Genomic DNA, 16,047 nt, shown 5'->3' with positions numbered 1-16,047 from the left:
CTCCCGCTTTCTGAGCACCTCTATGTGGATGAATCCTGTCACCTCAAATTTAACATGTCCAAAACAGAGCTCTTCATCTTCTCACCCAAATTCCAAGACTTTCCCATCTCTAACCCCTTATTTCCCCATCCCGTTCGTCCTCCCTTCTTCATCGCCTATGCATTTAGGTGAGTACCCCTTAAGCATTTCTGATTCTCACCTCATCCTCAGCCCCACAGTGCTTATGAACACATCCCTATATTCTGCTGCTTCCCCATCTGTAATTTATGTTAATATCTCTGTCTCCCCCTCTAGACTATAAGTCCTTGTGAGCAGGGATCATGTCTACCAATTCTATTGTCGTGTACTCGCCCCGAGTAATTAGTGTAGTACTCTATATGAGAAGCAGCGTGGCTCGGTGGAAAGAGCCCAGGCTTGGGAGTCAGAGGTCATGGGTTCTAATCCTGGTTCCGCCGCTTGTCAGCTGTGTGACTTTGGGCAAGTCACTTTACTTCTCTGTGCTTCAGTTAACTCATCTGTAAAATTGAGAAGCAGCGTGGCTCAGTGGAAAGAGCCCAGGCTTGGGAGTCAGAGGTCATGGGTTCGAATTCCGCCTCTGCCACTTGTCAGCTGTGTGACTGTGGGCAAGTCAAAGAAAAAGGAAGGAAGGAAGGAAGGAAGGAAGGAAGGAAGGAAGGAAGGAAGGAAGGAAGGAAGGAAGGAAGGAAGGGAGAGAGAGAGAGAGAGAAAGAACGAAAGAACGAAAGAACGAAAGAAAGAAAGAAAGGAAGGAAGAGAGAGAGAGAGAGAAAGAAAGAAAAAGAAAGAAGAGAAAAAGGAACTATTTCATTCATTCAATCATATTTATTGAGCACTTGCTGTGTGCAGAGCACTGTACTAAGCGCTTGGAAAGTACAATTCGGCAACAGAGACATTCCCTGCGCAATGGGTTCACGGTCTAGAAGGGGAAGACAGACAACAAAACAGAACAAGTAGACAGGCATCAATACCATCAAAATAGATAAATAGAATTAGAACTATATATACTTCATTAATAAAATAGAGTAATAAATATGTCCAAATATACACAAGTGCTTTGATCAACATGACTTTGGTGCTGATGGCCTCACTGCAGTCCAGACCCTCATTGTTTGTAATACACTATCTTGCCTTTTGATGTCAAGTTTGGCGTGTAGGCGGCATTGACCAACATATTCGAGGAGCTGGATGTGGTAACTGGAAAGTTCACATCTCAGAGCCATCTAGAAGATCGAATACTACAGTTGCTCTAAAATCCTTACATTTATTTAAAATTCTGATGCTAGGTTGGGGTCACACTGTTCATAATAATAATGACGGTATTTGGTAAGCGCTTACTATGTGCTCAGCACTGTTCTAAGCGCTGGGGTAGATACAAGTTAATTGGGTTGGACACGCTCCCCGTCCCACTTGGGGCTCACAGTCTTAATCCCCATTTTACAGATGCAGTAACTGAGGCCTAGAAAAGTGAAGTGACTTGCCCAAGGTCACACAGCAGGCAAATGGCAGAGCCAGAATTAGAGCCACGTCCTCTGACTCCCAAGTCCATGCTCTTTCCACTAAGCCACGCTGCTTCTAGTGTCGTAGTAGACAAACTAGTATTTTATTAGTTCTTCTTTTTGCTCCGTAGGCAGGGAACGTGTCTGCCAACTCTTACGAGAAGCAGCATGGCCTAGTGGAAAGAGCACAGGCCTGTGAGTCATAGGACGTGGGTTCTGATCCCTGATCTGCCACATGTCTGCTCTGTGAACTTGAGTAAGTCACTTAACTTCTCTGGGCCTCAGTTACCTCATTTGTAAAATGGGGATTAAGACTGTGAGCTCCATGTGGGACAGGGACTCTGTCCAACCTGATTACCTTATATCTACTCCTGTGCTTAGAACAGTGCTTGGCACATAGAAAGCACTAAACAAATACCACATTTATTATTTTTATTATTATCTCTAGCTATATTATATTACTATACTTACTACAGTGCTCTGCATCTCCATAACAAACAAAAACTCCTCAATATTGGCTTAAAGCTGTCCATCACCTTGCCCCTTCCTACCTCACCTCCCTTCTCTAATAATTATTATTATTATTATTATTGTACATCCTTCTACATTCCAGCCTGCACAATCTGCTCTTCTGGTGCTAACCTTCTCACTCTGCCTCGATCTCTCCTGTCTCGCTGCCATCCCCTGACCCACCTCCTACCTCTGGCCTGGAATGCCCTCCCTCCTCAAACCCACCAGACAAACACTCTTCCCCCCTTCAAAGTCCTACTGAAGGCTCACCTCCTCCAAGAGGCCTTCCCAGGTTAAGCCCCACTTTTCCTCAGCTCCCTCTCCCTTCCACCTCACCACGACTTGCTCTCTTTGCTCTTCCCCCCTTCTCCTCACCCCACCGCACTTATGTATATATCTATAATTCCATTATTTATATTGATGCCTGTTCACTTGTATCGATGTCTGTCTCCTCCCACTCTGGACTGCGAGCCCGTTGCGGGCAGGGAAATGTCTCTCTTTATTGCTACACTGTACTTTCCAAGCACTTTGGGAGCCCTGCCCACAGTAAGCGCTTAATAGATACGAATGGATGAATGAATGAATAATAATAATAATAATGTTGGTATTTGTTAAGCGCTTACTATGTGCCGAGCACTGTTCTAAGCGCTGGGGTAGACGTAGGGGAATCAGGTTGTCCCACGTGGGGCTCACAGTCATAATCCCCATTTTACAGATGAGGTCACTGAGGCACAGAGAAGTTAAGTGACTTGCCCACAGTCACACAGCTGACAAGTGGCAGAGCTGGGATTAAAACCCTTGACTTCTGAATGAATGAATGAATGAATGAATGAATGAATGAAATAGGGAAGCCAGATTGAAAGAAGAAACAGCCTGGCTTAGTGAAAAGAGCAGGAGGGCTGGGAGTCAGAGGACCTGGGTTCTAATCCCAGCTCCACCACCTGTCTGCTATGTGACCCTGGGCAAGTCACTTCACTTCTCTGGGCCTCAGTTACCTCATCTGCAAAGAGACTTGTGAGCCCCATGTGAGACACAGACTGTATCAAACCTGATTACTTTGTATCTAGCTTAGTATAGTGCCTGGCACATAGAAAGCGCTTAACAAAAACCATTTAAAAAAGAAGAAGAAGAAGAAACACCCAGCTGCCTCTTTTTCCTGGCCTGCCGGGACATGCTCTGCTAGCTTTGTTGACCTCTGAATATACATATCCAGCACTTAATAATAATAATAATGTTGGTATTTGTTAAGCGCTTACTATGTGCCGAGCACCGTTCTAAGCGCTGGGGTAGACACAGGGGAATCAGGTTGTCCCACGTGGGGCTCACAGTCTTAATCCCCATTTTACAGATGAGGGAACTGAGGCACAGAGAAGTTAAGTGACTCGCCCACAGTCACACAGCCGACAAGTGGCAGAGCTGGGATTCGAACTCATGAGCCCTGACTCCAAAGCCCGTGCTCTTTCCACTGAGCCACGCTGCTTCTCTGAACTTTTGACGAAGGCAGTGTACCTGTATATTGATAGTAACTTGTGTTTATATCAAAGTCTGTTCATCTAGGAAAGCATACTTGAAGCTGGCTTAGGTATCCTGTTTATCCCTCCCTGTCCTTGAAACTAAAACTTCTGCTTCTAAATTCTCAGTATTTGGGAAATCCTTGAGGATACCATGAATTTTTCTCAGGTTTCTCCTCCTAATAACTCCGACAGAGAAACTTTCACTAAATGCTGCATAATAACAATAGTAATAACAATAACGATGGCATTTGTTAAGCGCTTACTATGTGTCAAGCACTGTTCTAAGCGCTGGGGTAGACGCAGGGTAATCGGGTAGGAACACCGATTCATTCGCTCGTATCTACTGAGCGCTGACTGGGCGCGGAGCACTGTACTAAGCGCTTGGGAGAGTACATTACAACAATAAAGAGTGGCATTCCCTGCCCACAACGAGCCAGCTGATGGCCGTGATAGGGCTTGGAACTGGGGAAGAAATCCCAGTCCTCAAGAGTGGTAATGAACAACAGTGGGCTGATTTATGAACGCATCTCCGCTTTATTCCATTGGTAATAGAGAAGGGATCATTCAACGTCCCTCGAGTTCTGCGGCTGCCAGCTTGGGTAAAGGACATTTAACTGCCCCCTTCCCCGGTTCCCTGGTTTTGAAAGGCCGTGTCACGCAAAACTGGTACAACCTACTGGCCCAGAGAATGAAAGAGCCTGGATTGGCTCTAAAATCTTTCGGAATGCTAGCAGACTTTCGGTACAAATCGCCACTCACCCTCAGGGCCAACAATCACGTCATTCCTCTGAACTTAGTAATAATAATAATGTTGGTATTTGTTAAGCGCTTACTATGTGCCGAGCACTGTTCTAAGCGCTGGGGTAGACACAGGGGAATCAGGTTGTCCCACGTGGGGCTCACAGTCTTAATCCCCATTTTACAGATGAGGTCACTGAGGCACTGAGAAGTTAAGTGACTCGCCCAAAGTCACACAGCTGACAAGTGGTAGAGCCGGAGTTCGAACCCATGACCTCTGACTCCCAAGCCCGTGCTCTTTCCAGTGAGCCACGCTGCTTCTCAGCCAGTACATATGGGCCTCAGTCAAGGATTTACTTACTCATAAAAGCCTTTTCATGGCTATCTCTGCAAAGCTGTCCTTGGAAAAGGACTCTGAAAATGGATTTTAGGAAAAAATGTCCACTTTCATTAGTGAGTAGAGGAAGGAAAATACCTCGAAATCTGGTTTCAACAACGCCCCCCCCCCCCTTAAGTAAACAGAAGGAGAGGGAGAGACTCTGAAAAAGGAGTGTCAAGAGCCCTTTCTGCCAGAAATATTACACACAAATGAGACCTCAACTGACACTTTGAGACTGCCCAAGATGGGGAGGGAAGGGGGAAACGTCACTGCTAGGAATCCGTCTGAGCAAGACAAGGCGAGCAGCAGTCGCTCATTTGTCAAAGGTAAATGAGTAGGCTGGGCATGCAAATTCAGCTTAGGGTTTCCGTGGGGTGTGGAAGGAGGAAATATGATCTCGTGTTTATTTAAGAAAAAAAAAAAAGCCTTACAACCCAGCCGAAAGAGAACAGATTCCGGAAGAAAGTTTTCCGACTCCCCAGTTTTCCCTCTCTGGATCCCTGATCAGGGAAGAGAATGGACTGGTGATGGAAATCAGCCTTCAGCCCTGTAAATGAATTCGGGAGCAGGTGAGTTTTCCCCCTGGCTTTCCTTTCCGTTTAACTGAGAGGGAGGTTTGTTTCACCGATGAGGGGATCGGCGAGTGGGATTTTCACCTTTTCGATGTTGTGATGCCTGAGCCGTCCGTCACCGGGATTTCTCCTTTCCCTTCCCAGTCCTAGGGCTTGTTGGATGTTGAATGCGATGAATGTTATAGGTCTCTAGGTACAGATTGACTTTACTATTTTTTAATGATATTTAAGTGTTTACTGTGTGTCTGTTGTTGCTTACGGCATTTGTTCAGCGCTTACTATGTGCTAGGCGCTGTACTAAGCACCGGGGTGGATACAGAGCTAATCAGGTTGGACTCAGAGTGTGTCCGCCAGGGACTCCTAGTCTTAATCCCCATTTTACAGATAAAGTAATTGAGGCACCGGGAAGTGAAGTGACTTACCCAAGGCCTCACAACAGACGAGTGGCGGAGCTGGGATTAGAACCCAGGGCCCTCTGACTCCCAGGCCTGTGCTCTGCCCACTGGGCCCTGCTGCTTCTCAATATGCCAGGCAACGTACTAAGAGGTCGGGTAGATACAAGATAATACAAGATACAAGACGTGGAAAGTAAAGGCACCTGCATTAGGGTTCTAAATCAGGTGGGAAGAGCTCTGGAAGGAGTGTTCAGAATGAACATGGAATACTTCCAAAGGATGATCAGTTTGTTGAGTTAATGAGGGGTTAAATAAAGAGCGACTCTGACCTCTTCTCAGAGGGCCATAAAGCGGCCTGGAGATGATTCTCTGGTCGCCATTAATAGTTCTCCTTTTTCTTCATCAGGGTACAAATAAACTTGTAAGGAAGTCCGGAGTAGGATTTTAATCTTTCTTTTTTTTTTTTTTTTTTGCTTCCACGGAAAACAGAAGTTAACATTTGCAGCAAATTTCGCCGTATTTCGGGTGTGGGAAAAAGGTCAAGGGAAGAAAGCCGGTGCTAGAGGGCAAAGATCCACTACTGAAATAGTCCTGAAACTTTGCCGTTTTTCTGATGGCAAAGGGAGACAGGGCACAGAACTGCTTCAGTGGATGATCGCTATATCCCTTGGCTTCTTAAATTCTTAAACAGCCCTATGATTGATCCAAAGTGAAGTAAGGAAGGGAATCGTGAAGTACCTAAAATACCTTCAAAGATAAAGTGAAAGTGTCTGTAGAAACAACATGTCCTGGCTCCCTAATGCTGCTTTTTTTAAGGGACTGCTACTTAGCCCAGGCTTGTTACGTGCCCTTTCCCTGAAATAGAAAAATGACTCTGACTTCAATTTAGACTGAATTCAATTTAGGCATAAAGTGAGATTTGTGGTTACTGTTGTTGCTTTTACTAATCCAAACAGTGACCGAGGTAGAGAATTTTGAACCTCTGACTTCCACCGAAACCTAGAGAACAGAATTCCTCTCTGAAAAGAAAATTGGGAAACGCAATTTCTGTTTTCCAGTTTATCAGATGCACGAATGAGATATGTGTGCCTATCTAATAATTCTTATTGGGCTGGTGAAGATATTTAACTTCTTTAGCTATCTGTAAAGTACTTCAAGTGCCTCAGAAGAAAGAGATCCATCTAATTCTAAGAACAAATGAGTCATTCGACAGAATTATGACTGGCTTTCATATTTTGCCCCCAAGAAGCATCATCCATTTCGTAGAAGATCTAACCCAGAAACGTGAACTAAAAACTCTGAAAAAGGACCGGTTTCCCACTCTCCCATCTTCTCAATCTGAATCTGGGAAACCCCTGATGAAAAGCTAGATGAATTTAAAACTGCACACCCAATTACTTGTCTCCTAAAATACTGACTAAGGATCCAAGCTGTCGATGGTCCACAAACTCCCATTTTTGAATATTTTTGGAGGCCCTGGGAGATGCCTGAAAACTGGGGAAAGCACCTTAGATTTGATAAAGGGAAACATTTGGTCCTGGAAACTATGAACTTATAAATTCACTCTGAAATTTAAAAGGAACAAAATCAACTTGCAAATACTTCGAAGAGAACAGGATCCTGGCACAGCAACTGGCATATCTTCAAAATGGCCATGTTCTATTAAATTAATGTCTTTCTGTAACAGAATACAGCCAGCCGGGTAATTCAAGAGGAAATGATAGAGGTCACTGATCTTGCCTTTAGACTAGCACTTGATTTTATCCATCAGAAAAGGCTTGTTAATCATCTAGCCTAGGCCACATAACTATTAGGTGGTTGGTTCAAATTTCACACACAAAGATTTGCTCTCGATAGTTAACTTGAGGTGAAGGGGAACTTCACAAGAGATGCTCATCAACATGATGATTAAATCTAAATGTCATTTAATGTTTTCATCCAAGAACAGAATTCAGAATGTGCTCAGTAAAATCGAAGACAGCATGAAGCAGGGATTGACAGCACTTTGGGAAATTGGTTTCATTTGATTTCCCTGTCCTTGGGTAAAACGGAGAGGTGGCTATGATATGACAGATAAATTAATGAAATTCCAAGACCATTCGAAGAATAATCTTGGGAGGAATGGAGGACTGATCAAGGGCAAGTCAAAATAAAAATGATATAGGGGCCATTGTAGAAAACTTGCTGATCATAAGCAAACATATGTAGAGCTGCCTTTTTACAATAAAATATGAAGTAGATAGGTGTAAACACGAGGTATTCCTCAGTACTAGTCAGAGACTCTTTACTGGAGTTGAGGCCCCAGGTAGTAGAGTCACCAAAATAAAGAGGGTTGGGGGAATCACATTAAGGATTTGGAAAGCAAGACCAATGAGGAAAGGATCCAAAAATTGGCATAACTTGATGTGGAGGTGAGAAGGTTGAAAAGGCGAGAAGGGGCAACTTAGTAGTGGTTCCCAAGCAAATCAGTCAATCAATAGGTGGTATTTGTTGAGCACTTACTATGTGCAGAGCACTGTACTAAGCACTTGGGAGAGTGTAACCCAACAAATTGGTACACACGCTCCCTTCCCATAATAACCGAAGGTTTCTTATATTTGGACTGTAACTGGCTGTTCTCAATACCACAGAAGGAAATAAGAGGGGTCAGTCTGAAACAGTAAGTTAAGAAATATGGGAAATGTGAGAAATAATTTCCTGACAGAGTTATTAAAACATAACAGTGAGATACACAGAAGGTTATGAAATTGTCTTTCCTGGAAATGTTTAAAAATTCAATAGAATAAATTCTCATCTACTAATGATGTTTTAAGGGAGGTCCTGGGGAAAGATGGTGGGGTGGACCAGATGAATGGTTCTGGATGAAGACGGGGGAAGGACTAAATTATCTCTCAAGAGCTCTTCCAGTTCTAAGCTGCTATGATTCTAAGAAAACTCACTGTCCGGTGTAGGGAGAGATCTCTGGAAATATCTGCTGTACTCTTATCTGTACACCCCTCCTTAAAATCCAACCATGAAAAGTATAGGATGTTAACCCTACGATAATTAGTATTCCTTAAAAAATGCCTAATGCCCTCAAGAGCTTGGAATTAGTCTTGCAGCTCTAAGCCTCCTGTTGAGACCAGTTCCAATTTTTAACAGGCTGGTCACAGTGAAGGATGATTTTTTTCACTGCTCAAGTCAGTATGGACAAAACTAAAAAATTGCAAAACCCACATGGGTCTTATTGGTGCTCATGAAATCTGCCTCATCCACTCACTAATGATAAAGGGGTTGGCTCGTTAATATTTTTAACACCCTTCAGCTCTGGTGTTCTGAAAAACTTTTGATTGAGCTTGTGCAGGAAGGTTATGGATTGACATCTGTGTCCTGGCGCTTGTGGACCTTCACACATCTTCCCAACCCCATTTCTAATTTTAGAAAAGGAAATATTACAAAACTCATGTTTTCATCATTCTTCCTAGGTTCTATTGTTGCCGAGAATCCGTATGAAAAGATCTCTTAGGACAGAGCAGTCAGAGTTAGGGTACTGGTTTCCACTTACGCTCTGGGATAAGGATTCTTTTGAATCAGAAAAGTGTGTTAGCATCTGTGTGTGTTTCTCAATCATTCAATCGGTCAAGCGTATTTATTGGGTACTTACTGTGTGCAGAGCAGTGTAGTAAGCGCTTGGAAAAGTACAGTAGAGTACCTAGACACAATCCCAGCCCACGAAAAGCTTACAGTCTAGAGGGGAGACAGATGTTAAATTACAGAGAGGAGAAGCAGCAGGGTACAAGGATAAGCATATAAGTCTCGTGGGGGTGGGATGAGTGTCTAAATGTTTAGGTAGGACAGGCCCATCTGCATTAGCAACAGAGAGGGAGGGAGATTGGGGAGGGGGATGAGAAGTAAGTGAGAGAAGGCTTCCTGAAGGAGAAAGGATTTTAGTAAGGCTTTGAAAATGAGAAGAGCAGTGGTCTCTTGGATTTGAAGGGAGGAAGGAGGTCCAGGCGGGGAGAGGGTAAGAGAGCAAAGTGTCAGCAGCAAGAGAGATGACCCTAGCTAAAAATAATAATGTTGGTATTTGTTAAGCGCTTACTATGGGCAGAGCAGCACTGTTCTAAACGCTGGGTAGATACAGGGCAATCAGGTTGTCCCACGTGAGGTTCACAGTCTTCATCCCCATTTTACAGATGAGGGAACTGAGGCACAGAGAAGTTAAGTGACTCGCCCACAGTCACACAGCTGCCAAATGGCAGAGCAGGGATTCGAACCCATGACCTCTGACTCCCAAGCCCGTGCTCTTTCCACTGACCTACGCTGCTTCAAATGTAATAAGACATGCAACTTGAGAGAACATTTTACTGGTCTTCACAACAGTTGAAGACCCCAAGTGTAATAGTGTGACCGTGATGGCTAGTGGACAGAGCACGGGCTTGAGAATCAGAGGAGCTGGGTTCTAATCCTGACTCTGTCCATTCATTCATGCAGTCGTTTATTGAGCACTTACTGTGTGCAGAGCATTGTACTAAGTGCTTGAGAGAGTACAATACAACAATAAGCAGAGACATTTCCTGCCCCCAAGGAGTTTACAGTCGAGATGGGGGGAGACAGAATCACTACAAATAAATAAAATGACAGCTATGTACATAGGTGATGTGATGCCGGGAGGGGAGAAGAGCAAAGGGAACAAGTCAGGGGGACCCAGAAGGAAGTGGGAGATGAGGGAAAGTGGGGTTTAGTGTGGGAAAGCCTCTTGGAGAAGCTTTTCCTACAGTAAGGCTTTGAAGTGGGTGAGTAATTGCCTGTTGGATTGGAGGAGGGAGGGTGTTCCAGGCCAGAGGCAGGACGTGGGCTAGGGGTCAGCGGCGAGATAGGCAAGACCAAGGCACAGTGAGAGGCTAGCACTAGAGGAGCGAAGTGTGCAGTGGGCTGTAGAAGGAGAGAAGAGAGGCGAGGTAGGAGGGGGCGAGGTGGTGGACTGCTTGAAAGCCAATGGTGAGGAGATTTTGTTTGATGTGGAGGTGGATGGGCAACCACTGGAGTTTTTTGAGGAGCGAGGTTGCCTTATGTGTGGCTTTGGGCAAGTTACTTAACTTGGCTTGCCTCAGTTACCTCATCTCTAATATGGGGATTCAGGACCTTGATTCTATTTATTTGCTCTTGTTTGAATGAGATGTTCATCCCCTTGATTCTATTCACTGCTACTGTTCTTGTCTGTCTCCCCCGATTAGACTGTAAAGCCCATCAAAGGGCAGGGACTGTCTCTATCTGTTACCGATTTGTCCATTCCAAATGCTTAGTACAGTGCTCTGCACATAGTAAGCGCTCAATAAATATTATTGAATGAATGAATGACCTCCCAAATAGATCGTGAGCCACGACGGGGACTGGGGCTGTCTGATCCAGTGCTTGATTCTTAGTAAGCATTTAACAAATACCAACAGCGTTATTATTATTGTTGATATCATCATTTAAAGAGGGAGTTTTGTAAAAAATTCCTTTCAGAGAACATGCCTGCCTTTCTCAAAGATTGTCACTGTGTAGCTCGGGGATTGGGAGGACTGACAGTGAATTTTTGTGCAGTGATAAGATGTATCTGTCAAAGGCATATGCATTTTATAACACTGAACCCCTGGTAGAGATGCCTGTTTGAGATGTTGTATTCTTGTCTATCCATGGCCAAGCGATAGAGCTGATCCACTTGATAGGGACTCGAAAGCAGATAGTCTACATTCCCTGGACTGAGAAAAATTGATTTCTTTCTCAAGTACCACCTCTATGCGGATGATACCCCAGTCTCCATCTCCAGAGAACTGGCCTGCCCCTCTCAAAGACTGTCACTGTGTAGCTCGAGGATTGGGAGGACTGACAGTAAATTTTTGTGCAGTGCTAAGATGTATCTGTCAAAGGCGTAAGCATTTTATAACACTGTACCCCTGGTAGAGATGTCTATTTGAGATGTATTCTTGTCTATACATGGCTAAATGATAGAGTCGATCCTCTTGAGCTAAAGGAGATTGTCTACGTTCCCTGAAGGACTGAGAAAAATTGATTTCTTTCTCAAGTACCACCTATATGCGCATGATACCCCAGTCTCCATCTCCAGCCCTGATCTCTCTCCCTCTCTGCAGTCTCGCATTTCCTCTTGCCTTCAAGACATCTCTACTTGGATGTCCTCCCTTCACCTCAAGTTTAACAAATGCAAAACAGAACTCCTTATCTTCCCACCCAAACCCTGTCCTCCCCTGACTTGCCCTTCAATGTAGACGGCGCCACCATCCTTCCTGTCTCATAAGCCTATAACCTTGACATTATCCTTGACTCCTCTCTGTCATTCAACCCCCATATTCGATCCATCGCTAAATCCTGTCGGCTCCACCTTCACAGCTTCGCCAAAATCCACCCTCTCCTCTCCATCCAAACCGCTACCTTGTTAATACAATCTCTCATCCTCTCCCCCCTGGATTACTGCATCAGCCTCCTTGCTGACTTCCCAACCTCCTGCCTCTCCCCACTCCAGTCCATACTTCACTCTGCTGCCTGGATCATTTTTCTTCAAAAACATTCAGGACATGTCACCCCACTCCTCAAAAAACTCCAGTGGTTGCCCATCCACCCATAGAAACGCTCTGGGCATGTCACTCCCCCCTCAAAAACCTCCAGTGGTGGCCTATCAACCTTCGCACGAAACAAAAACTCCTCACTCTTGACTTCAAAGCTCTCCATCACCTTGCCCCCTCCTACCTCACCTCCTTTCTCTCTTTCTACTGTCCACCCCGTACACTCCGCTCCTCTGCCGCTCACCTCCTCCCGGTCCCCCGTTCACGCCTATCCCGCCGTCGACTCCTGGCCGACGTCCTCCCGCTGTCCTGGAACGCCTTCCTTCCTCACCTCCGCCAAACTAACTCTCTTCCCCTCTTCAAAGCCCTACTGAGAGCTCACCTCCTCCAGGAGGCCTTCCCAGACTGAGTCTCCTCTTTTCCTCTGCTTCCCCTCCTTTCCCCTCCCCCCAACCCTCTGCTCTTCCCCCTTCCCCTCCCGTCAGCTCTGTGCTCATTTGTATATATTATTTATTACCCTATTTATTCTGTTAATGAGGTGTACATCTCCTTGATTCTATTTATCTTGATGATGTTGTCTTGTTTTTGTTTTATTCTGTTTTGCTCTGCTGTCTGTCTCCCCCGTTTAGACTCTGAGCCCATCACTGGGCAGGGATTATCTCTGTTGCCGAATTGTACATTCCAAGCGCTTAGTACAGTGCTCTGCACGTAGTAAGCGCTCAGTAAATACTATTGAATGAATGAATCCGCCTACGTATCAAGCAAAAATCCTCACCGTTGGCTTTAAAGGCACTCCAGCACCTTGCCCCCGCCCACCTCACCTCGCTACTCTCCTACTGCGATCCAGCCGGCACACTTCGCTCCTCTAACGCTAACCTTCTCACTGTGCCTCCTTCTCACCTCTCTCGCCGCCAACCCTTCACCCACGTCCTGCCTCTGTCCTGGAACGCCCTCTCTCCTCAAATCCCACAGACAATAACTCTTCCCCCCTTCAAAGCCTTATTGAAGGCCCACCTCCTCTAGGAGACCTGACTAAACCCCACCTTTTCTCTTCTCCCGCTCTCTTCTGCGTCACCCTGACCCGCTCTCCCCCAGCTTGCTCTTCCCCCCTCCCAGCCCCACTTATGTACAAATCTGTCATTTATTTATTTCTATTAATGTCTGTCTGCCCCTCTCTAGACTGTAAGCTCATCGTGGGCAGGGAATGTGTCTGTTTATTGTTGCATCGTACTCTCCCCCACGTTTAGTAGAGTGCTCTGCCCAAAGTAAGCCCTCAAAATACGATCGAATGAATGAATCCCATTATCATTAGGCCAGCTTTTGACAGACTTCTGCAAAACTCCCCTTCCTGGAATTTCCCAAAACTTCTCAGATTTCTAACTCTGAACTCTCTTGGGTCCAGAGGGAGTCTTCAAGTTAATAGCATCAGTGCACACCCCTCAGCTGGCCTGGCCACACAATTCTTGCCCTCCACACTGAGGAGCTGTGACCTCGCTGTCTCTCCAGCCCGAGACCCGAGGCTTCACCTTCATGGCATAAAAAAAGGTTGTGCCGGGATGTCTGTCCTGTCAAGTGAAATCTTAGTTGGCTAGTGCAGAATCTCCCCCTCCTGATGGATTTTTGTCTTCTCTCAAACTGAGTCTTTGATAACAGAAGAAGAAATTCATCCAAATTGATTCAGTCCATTAGATTGTAAGCTGCCTGTGGGCAGAGGAATCACATCTACCTACTGTGTTGTACCTCCTTATTCTTCCAAGCGTTTAGACAGTGCTCTACACACAGTGAGTGCTCAATAAATACCACTGATTGATTGATTCACTTTGATTCAGTCCAGAAAGGTAATAACTTCTTATTGCTTTGGAACCGTCCTGCTCTCCACCTTGCCGCACATGCTTGGATGGTAATTTTCCCAAAAGCCTCTTAGTCCCCAACCCCTGGTTCACTCTTCCTTTTTTACCTTCCAACGGAGCAGTCATATCTAGGGAAATAAATCTGATCCTTTGGATGAAGACAGCATCTGCGGATATTAATCTTTATATCACTCCACATCACCCCACTCCTCCAGAATCTCCAGTGGTTGCTCATCCACGTTTGCCCCAAACAGAACCCATTGCCTTTAAAGCACTCCATCAGCTCCACCCCTCCTACCTTATTCATTCATTCAATAGTATTTATTGAGCGCTTACTATGTGCAGAGCACTGCACTAAGCGCTTGGAATGAACAAGTCGGCAACAGATGGAGACGGTCCCTGCCGTTTGACGGGCGCACAGTCTAATCGATCTTTTTTGTCCCACGTGGGGCTCACAGTCTCAATCCCCATTTTGTAAATGAGAAAGCCGAGGCACAGAGAAGTTAAGTGGCTTGCCCAGAATCACACAGCAGACGAGAGGCGGAGCCAGGATTAGTACCCAGGTCCACCTGATTCCCAGGCCCATGATCTATCCACTAGGGCACGGCGCTTTACATTTTCTCCTTCACTCCTCTAGTACCAGCTTGTTCACTGTGCCCTGATCGTATCCGTCTCACAGCCGACCCCTTTCCAACATCCTCCCTCTGGCCCGGAACTCCCGTCTCCTCCATATATGCTAAAGCACCACCCTCCCCTCCTTCAAAGCCTTATTAAAATTACATCTCCATCTTCTCCAAATAAGCCCTGTTTATCCTGACTCCCTCTCTCTTCTTTCCTTCCTTCCTTCATTCATTCAATCCTATATAGTGAGCGCTTACTGTGTGCAGAGCACTGTACTAAGCGCTTGGAATGTACAATTCAGCAACAGATGGTGACAATCCCTGCCCAACAACGGGCTCACAGTCAAAAAGGGGGAAACGGACAGCAAAACAAAACAAAACAAAACAGGCATCAATATTCATTCATTCATTCAACTGTATTTATTGAGCGCTTAGAAGCGCTTGATTGAGCACTTAGAGCACAGAGAAGCAGCGTGGCTCGGTGGAAAAAGCCCGGGCTTGGGAGTCCGAAGTCATGGGTTCGAATCCCGGCTCCACCACGTGTCATCTGTGTGACTGTGGGCAAGTCACTTCACTTCTCCGTGCCTCAGTGACCTCATCTGCAAAATGGGGATAAAAACTGTGAGCCCCACTGATGACCCTGTATCTGCTCCAGCGCTTAGAACAGTGCTCTGCACATAGTAAGCGCTTAACGAATACCAACATTATTATTATTATTATTATTACTATGTGTAGAGCACTGTACTGAGCGCTTGAGAAAGTACACCACAACAATAAAATTGCAAAGCAGTGGATAAAACCCGGGCCCGGGAGTCAGAAGGACTTGGGTTCCAATCCTGGCTCCGCCACGCTTCCGCCGCGTGACCTTGGGCAAGTCACTTCATCTCTCAGTTCCCTCATCTGTAAAATGGGGAAGAAGACTGTGAGCCTCATGTGGGACAGAGACTCTGTCCAATCCAGTTATCCTGCTTCTCCCCCAGCAATTAGCACAGTGCCTGGCCCAGAGTAAATGCTCAACAAATACCACAACTATTATTACTAACTGAGCACAGAGCGGGAGCAGCGCGCTGTAGTAAGCGCGGGGGAGGTGCACAGCAGAGAGTGGTGACAGTTGCCGGCCCCTCGCCCGCCTGCCCTCCGCCCCCCGCCCCCCGCATTTGGATACCTACACATTTGGGTCTGTGCCATCTGAGCCCGTGATATTCATCCTAGAGAAGCAGCGTGGCTCAGCGGAAAGAGCCAGGGTTTGGGAGTCAGAGGTCGTGGGTTCTAATCCCGGCTCCGCCGCTTGCCAGCTGTGTGACTTTGGGCAAGTCACTTAACCTCTCTGTGCCTCAGTTACCTCATCTGTAAAATGAGGATTAAAACTCTGAGTCCCACATGGGACAACCTGATCACCTTGTATCC

At 45.8% G+C, this 16,047-nt stretch overlaps 1 protein-coding gene across 3 annotated transcripts in view; it reads left to right on the top strand.

The window, feature by feature from the left end:
- The first annotated feature begins 4,967 nt into the window (after positions 1–4,967).
- The window catches only part of IL4R (interleukin 4 receptor), a 37,063-nt gene continuing 25,983 nt past the window's right edge, over positions 4,968–16,047 (top strand). For all 3 annotated transcript variants that reach the window (XM_029057573.2, XM_029057575.2, XM_029057574.2), the window contains exon 1: positions 4,968–5,227. The gene's annotated coding sequence lies outside the window, so the exon portion shown is untranslated. The remainder of the gene's footprint in view (positions 5,228–16,047) is intronic.

This window comes from Ornithorhynchus anatinus, chromosome 2 (assembly GCF_004115215.2).
Source record: "Ornithorhynchus anatinus isolate Pmale09 chromosome 2, mOrnAna1.pri.v4, whole genome shotgun sequence".
Lineage (NCBI taxonomy): Eukaryota > Metazoa > Chordata > Mammalia > Monotremata > Ornithorhynchidae > Ornithorhynchus > Ornithorhynchus anatinus.
The sequence above is the reverse complement of the archived record's forward strand: the minus strand, read 5'-3'. Positions and strand labels throughout refer to the sequence as shown.